This window comes from Hemicordylus capensis, chromosome 3 (genome assembly GCF_027244095.1).
Source record: "Hemicordylus capensis ecotype Gifberg chromosome 3, rHemCap1.1.pri, whole genome shotgun sequence".
NCBI classification, from domain to species: domain Eukaryota; kingdom Metazoa; phylum Chordata; class Lepidosauria; order Squamata; family Cordylidae; genus Hemicordylus; species Hemicordylus capensis.
Genome location: NC_069659.1, coordinates 261125310 through 261133040, shown reverse-complemented (window position 1 = coordinate 261133040; position 7731 = coordinate 261125310).

Below are 7731 nucleotides of genomic sequence, written 5' to 3'. Positions count from 1 at the left end.
TTAATTGCTAAAAGGTCTATAGTTAGTTATGAGATAGTAGAGTTGCATCATTGGCACAAGGATTATCCAGTAAGTGCCCATGACACTCAAGTAACCCTATTGCAACAACCACTTATTGTTGCAATGGAACTGCTGGCTGAAAATAAAACGATTTTCATAGCAACACATCTGCATCCCTCTCAGTGTCTGAGTTACTGTACAACTGCACTGCTTTAAGAAAAGATGTCTGATATAAGTAGTACCTGTACATTTTTGTGTTAAAAACTATCATCTCGGAACTATCATCCAAGTCCATGTGGCACTCACTCTCAGGCCTCCCGCAACCCACCAGGAATCTCTTCCCACGCTGGCACCAACAGAGATTCTGCCACGCCAGCAGCCTGGCCTCGTCAATGGGAGGCTCTCCCGGCATGCACGCAGGCTGCTACTTCTCCTCCCCCCAGGGGCGTACCGTCCATTAGACAAAAGGAGACAGTTGTCTCCTGGCCCGCTGCCTCATAGGGCCCTCCAGAGGCCAGTCACACACACCTGTCCCCCGTGGCCACCGCGGCCACCTGATTGCAGCCGACCACCCAGGCAGGCCACGCAATGGCCAGTGGCCTCGGTGCGGCAAAGGTGGCAATGGGGGAGGCTTTCCCTTGCCTTCAAGGCAAGGCCTGAGCAGCTGTGCCTGTGCACCCTCTCTCTTCTGTTCTGGACGGGGGCAGGGTGGCGGGGCAGGTCATCAGCCACCTGTCTGCCTTGTGTGCATTGTGAGCAGCATGGAAGCACACACAGGAAGCTAGGCAGTGGTGAGGTTGGCCAGCCTGGCCAGAGGCATTGCCAAAAAAAAAACCCCAAAAAACCCTTGAACCAAGGACCTGGAGGGGACAAGGAGGAGAAGCTCCAGAGCAAGCAGGGTAGGGACTGCTGCTGCGGTGGCGGGCCATTACATCCTAGTCTCCACACTCCACCACTTGAGCTGCTCTTCCCCTCCTGCATTGTTACTTTAGTAGCTATTAGCAAACTCCAAAGATGCGAGAGAAAACTCTCCAGAAATCCTCATCCCACATAGGATAGACAGCAGCAAACGGGACTCTTGGAAGAAGTAAATATGGGCCAGTGGGGTGGGAGAAGGGGAACATCATAGGAGTCAAATTATTTTAATGGTAATCACTGTAATTTGAGCCAAGAGTAATCTTAATTGAGCTAAGAGTACCATGGTCACTTCCTCCTCTGTAAGAATTGCTTTCGTTTTCCTGTTAAAGGCATTGAAGACCTACTGGGGCAGTGGCAGGGGTGGACATGTTAAGTCTTGAAGAACAACAATCCCATGGACTTGTTCTCATGAACGTGATATGTAACAAAAAGATTACATCTCATCCGTGGATGTGCAAAGTGCTTTCCTTCCCTCACCATGGCTATCCCCCACTCAGGTCTGGAATTAAGGGGGAGCACAATCATTGAGGAGGGGTGTGATGCAGGCAAAACTCTAGCTCCAGACTTTAAAAAAAAATTAATCATAACAAGAAAACTGTTGGCACAGATGAACAGTTCTTGTGACCCAACACTCAGTTTCCTACAGTGCTAGCCGGTTGCTTCTGTGGAACTTAAAAGCTGGGTACCCTCCCTGGTGTTTGTCCCTAGCTTCTGGCTTCCCAAGGCATACTGCCTCTGTACGAGAAGGTTTATATAGCTTTCAACACTGATATTAAATTAGGCAGAGGCCTCTCCCAGCCCTACTACATAATTATTAGTATTTTAACTGGAAAGGTTGTTGGGCCAGAAAGGCAAAGGATATGTTGCAACATCCCTGATGTCTTGGTTATTTTAAGAGTAGGAAGAGAGAAGTGGACCATTGCAGAAGGAGCAAAGGAGGGAGGAATTTGGTACGAAGGGTGCCAGGGATTGGTGAGAAAGGAGGTTGATTTGAGGAAGTTGCTTGACTAAGTGACAAGAAGAGAGAAAGAGAAGGCAGAGTGGAGTAAGGGTTGAGCCTAGAGAATACAGGGATGGTAGGAAGGGAACCAGGGCTAAGGAGTTTGTTAAGGGTAGTAACAGTAGGGATAAATCTTCAAACTTCATGTAGTTAGAGCTGCAATGTGTCTACAGTGTATGGTTGGTGTTGCACCCATTTACAGATATGAAGCAAAGGCTGAGAATTAATTTCCCCGCATAATTCAATGAGGCCTGGTTGGATGAGAATTTCCTGACCAGATTAGCTTTATCCCAGGTTTCATCTGTTTGCTATTTTTGGCAGGACGTCTTTATTCTTCAGAAACAATGAAGAGTCTTGTAACACACCTTGAAGACTAATACATGGATTATAGCTCAAGTTTTCATGGAGTACAGTCCACATCATTGGGTACATCAAGTATAACCTCAGGTGCATATATTGTGGGGGGAAGTGAAAATAGTGAAATGGCCTTATTCATTTATTGCTTAATTACCAGACAAGGCTTTAGGGGCATGTTTGTCATGCAAACAATAACTCCTCCTCCCCCCCCCCGCCGACCCTCCTTGTAGTATAATACAGTTGGAGCCTTCAGATAGCTGGAACTTGCAAGTTATGGAGCTCAAGGACTTGAGTTGGGATATGTGCAATTATTAAAGTTGTTCATTGATACGGTCATATTAGTTGGTTCTACTGCTGTTTACACCATGTAACTGTAGTTGGGATAGTTAGCAGAGACATGGGGCCAGGAGAAGGAGAGGAAGGCAGCGAGGGCCCACTTCAAAATCTCGTCTCCGGGCCCACTCCAACCTTGGTACGCCCCTGCTCCCCCTCACCCAATGATCAGTTGTCTGGCGAGTGGGGGCTGGCTGAGGCAAAGAGCGCTCATGGCTGCCTCTCTGCCTTCCTGCCTGCCCACCACTCCCTAGCACAGGGACTGGGAAGGTCCACAACGCTGCTAGGTCACACATCATTCAGTACAAATTAATAGGAAGAAGCAATCTTGTTCCACCTACAGGGAAAATGGCATATATACTAGTAGCTTGACCAGTATAACGAAACTGATCTTATGGTATGGGCAGGACATGGTGAGGGCAGTAAGACAGACATTGTGTGTGCACTTCTCTTAAGTGCTGCTGCTTCTATGTGTAAACGGCTAACAAAGTTTAGGAATACAACACAAGGAACTTAAGTAAAATAAGAACGTGTGTGTGTGAGCTGCAGATCAGCACTTGTGAAATCTCCAAACAAACTGGCTCAGACTGACATCAATGAGAGATTGCGTCTGTAATAAGGAGTGAGAGATTGGTTCTGATGTATCTAAAGTTTGACCTTTGGCATGTTGTTATAAAGTTAAGTATGTTATCTTATCTAGTTGTTAAAACACACAGAGACCATATCACTCTCGAGTCCCAACGCTGGAACTGCTCCAAGTAAACAGAGCTGCACATAATCTGCAGTATATTGAATGCTATAGAATAAGGTTCTTCTTCTATTTAAGCAACATCAGTTTTTCCCCATCCTTGGAATTCATGTAGTGAAGAAATGCCTCTCTTCTCCCCTCAAAAGGAAGCATTTGTAGGAATGGAAACTAGAAAATGGCAAGCAAGGAACAATTTACACAGTGCCTCCATCACTCAGAGAAAGCAGCAAAAAAGGTTTCTGTGTAACAGCTTATTCATGTTGCTTTCTATTAAGTAGTTGAGTTATTACATAGCGTCCCCCTACCAGTGTTGAACATTATGGCAGTGGTTAGTGAGCAGGCAAAATTGTCCATACCAAGTGGAAGAACCATGTTACCAGCTGTGCTGCATATTAGAGTAGTGTGAAGCCGTTAGTGCGAAGCCATTGGAAGGAGGCAATTCCTAGCTTCCTCCCATGAGAAGGGTAATATATAGATTGGCCCTAAGTTTCATCTTGCTCTCTGCACCCTCTCTCAACTTGCCTGGGGGAAAGAAATCTTGAAAAAGCAAGCAAACAAAATTATAGGTTTCAGATTAAAATTCACCACCACCCTAAACACCAGCAACTTAAATTTACCAAAGAGACACAAATGATGTCATAAAATCTTTTTAATTTTTGTTAAATTCTATAATTTGTTTTGGAAGTTCCAGAAAGATTAACAATCAGAAATAAGCAAAGGTGCCACACACTTGATAGGGGTTTCTCAGTAGGATCTCTTACAATGCTTCTCAAGGAGTTCCTGAGGAGGTGCATCGTTTGGTCTGTGAGCTACCTCCTCCAAGCCCAAGAAGACTAAACTGCTAGTGTCTGCAAATATGCTACACAAATATTTTCTTCTGCTGAGTTGGGTTTTTTTAAAGCCTTCCTGCAATGTGAGACACACTTAAACAGAGTAGCTTAGAGATTAGGAGTAGGGAAAATGCAAATATAAATCCAATTAAGAAATTAAAATGGATGTAAATAAATTAGATTCTTAAAATATTACATAAATAAAATTAAATTTAAAAGAATCAAGTTACAATTAAAGAAATTACATTAATTGAAATAAATGGAAATCAAATTACATTTTTAATAAAATTAAATTGAAATAAATGGAATGTAAATTTTTAAAAAACAATTACACTGAAGTTTATGTTATTTGCCACTCACAATACTGGACAGTGGGTGAGATAGCTTTTGGCACTGGAATGAAAGATCCAACACTGCCTGCTTGGAGAAAAACAAAACAGGTTTTATAAGCCAAGGTAAGCAGAGAAAGATGCACTCCTCAAACTGATTTTAGGACTGTGATGGTTCAGACACTTTACAGCCAGGCAACCAAACCTGTCTTTCTTTTTGCTTGATCCACTGCCACCATTTATTCATTACTGCCTTCACTATGTTTTCTCCCTTCAATATGTCAGGTTCACTTCACTGCCTTTGTAGGTGGTAGATGCTGTAAAGCATGGGAATTAGTCCATTGAGTAAGAAGGTAAAGAGAATGTATTATTTCCCAAAAGGTTGTCCTTCTATAATTAATTAAAGAAACTGAATGATAACTATTTGTAGGATTTCTCAATGGCCTTTCAGTCTTTGGTTGTTCCTCATTCTCTGATAACATTGATCTTTCACTCTGGCAAATATAAGTGGTTGGGTTGACCACAGGAGCCATTTTGAAAATGAAGTTAAAAACATTTCACACTTCTTCCTAACCTTCCTTCCACCAGCTCCTTTTCCTAACATAAGTCCACCATTCCTTCTTCTATTTACATACTGTTCCCTTTATATTTTAACTAACTAATGTCTTTGTCAGTCAATCAGGGGCACATAACTGTAACTGAACGAGGATGGGAGTCAAATGTCCCTGGGTCCCTGAGGGAGAGGGGCCCACCGGCTGAGCAATAGCTTGTTTTTCACTCTCCCGTTCCCACCTCAACAAAGACAATAATCGGGGACAGGGAATGGTCCATCTTCACTTCCCCAGGGCCCACTCCAGCCTTACTATGCCCCTGCCTTAAATATCTTGTTTGCAACCTGCCAGCGACTTCTGCTACAATTGACTCCCCACTGCATTCTCTCCTCTTGCCCAGGTTCTGAAACTCCTCCCATCAATCAAATCCAGCCATACCCCCTAGAAACCATAACTAACGTTCCAGCACTTGACAATAGATGCTCACCTTCCTACTCAACCCCCAAACCAAGCAACATACAGAAAAATAAGCCATTTTTAACTCGACCCTTTTGCCTGTGAGTCAGTGCTTCACAAGGACAAACAGCAGCAGCAACAATATCTGCCGTGTTCCCCACACCTCCCCTGTGCATTACTTACCTTTAAAGATTGCTTCAGCATTGGTCTCTCATATCATATGCTTACCTTTTTTTAAATCAATATTGAAAGCCCAGATAAGTAGTGGCAGGTGCCCACCCCAAAACAGTAAACTGGCAAACGGAAAAGAGAAAGCAGAACAATTTGCACCCTCCCTATTATTCTCCAGCATAGATCACTAAATTCACCAGATCACAACATTCCTGCCTGCCCCAACCCTCAGATGCACATATGAGAAAACTGGAATAAAGGGACAGGCAAAAAAAAAAAAAAATTACTCAAGGGAGAAATTAAATTATGTTGAAACTTACCACATTACTGATGCTCACAACTTGTTCCACTTCTCACAAAAGCTAAGTGGGGAAAGGTAAAATTTGTTTCAACAGAGGGTCAAACAATGTCTACCTGCCAAAACTGAATCACATACCCAACTGCAGCTAACGGGCAAGAAACTGGGGAGCACAGGAAGCACAGTATCCACACTTCTAAAATAGAACATTTTTGTATAGAACATAGGAACATAGGAAACTGCCATATACTGAGTCAGACCATTGGTCTATCTAGTTCAGTATTGTCTTCACAGACTGGCAGCGGCTTCTCCAAGGTTGCAGGCAGGAATCTCTCTCAGCCCTATCTTGGAAAAGCCAGAGAGGGAACTTGAAACCTTCTGCTCTTCCCTTGAGTGGACCCCCATCGGAGTCCAAAGAAGAACATGGTGTATTCAGGGAAAGGTGGTTTCAAAACCCAGAAATATAATTCTAAAGAATATAACTGTGTGGGGGAAATGGAGGACAAGCATTTTGCAACCAAACACAATTTTTTTCAGGGTGAGGTACTGATTTTTCAGACAAAACACCATGGTTCCTTAAATGACATCTTTAGCACACAGACAAAAGAACTTTATAAACATTTGGTGCAGCCTGAATAAGGACAGCGGCTGACATTATGCACAGTGGTGCAGAGCTGCTGCATACCACCTTGGGGCTACAGACTCATAAGGAAGCCTCAGTGCCAGTGTTCCCTCTAACAAGGGTTCCCAGATGTTCTTGACTACAACTCCCAGAATCCCCAGCTGCAATGGCTTTTGCTTCGGGATTCTGGGAGTTGTAGTCAACAACATCTGGGGATCTCTGTTAGAGGGAAGCACTGCTCAGTGCTGTAGAATGGGTGATTGTACAAGCAGTCACAGGGCCAGATCACATGATCACTGGCAGCACACACATTGAAGGCAGAGATGCACTGAGAACACACCCGCCCCACACCACTAAAAGACATCCTGTCACACTGTCAGGATGTCTTTTACTTGCATAAGAGGAGTGATCATCCAAACTACACACAACAAAACCCTGTAGGTTTTGTATGTCTCCACCTCACCATGCTCACCATGCAAAATGGTCTCAGGAGGACTTGCCTCTACAGTGTCAGGACTCAGGAGATGTATCTGCCCTGGTCAAAATAGAAAGCTTCCTCTCAACCCTGAGGCTTCTCTTTCTTTTTATGGTCAGTTGTTAATAACCTACTGGCTTCACGGAACTGGAAGGTGGGCTGTAGCTTCGTGGTAGAGCATCTGCTTAACATGTAGAAGGTCCCCAGGTTCAATTCCTGGCATGTCTTGGTAGGGCTGATACAAATTCCTGCCCCAAAACCTGGAGAGCCGCTACCAGTCAGAGTAAACAGAACTAAACTAGATAGCCCAATGGTCCGACTCAGTAGACAGCAGTTTTCTATGTTACCGATTTCATTGCAGTAAAAAATGAAAACAAAAACATAAAGTTATGTTCCCTCACCACCACACCAAATGTACTTATATATGGAATAAGCCTGCAGTCAAGGAAGCATGTCCACCACTAGCTTGGGCTGCCTTACTTTCTTACAGATTTTTGGCTCAACCTTGATCCCATTCAAACCAATCCTAGAAACATATTAGATGGCATGACTTTACTAAAGCAGAGAAACCATTTTCATAAGGTACCTCTGCCTAAATTTGTATGATCACAAGGGCTCTGTCACAGGTGAAACTAAGAATGCA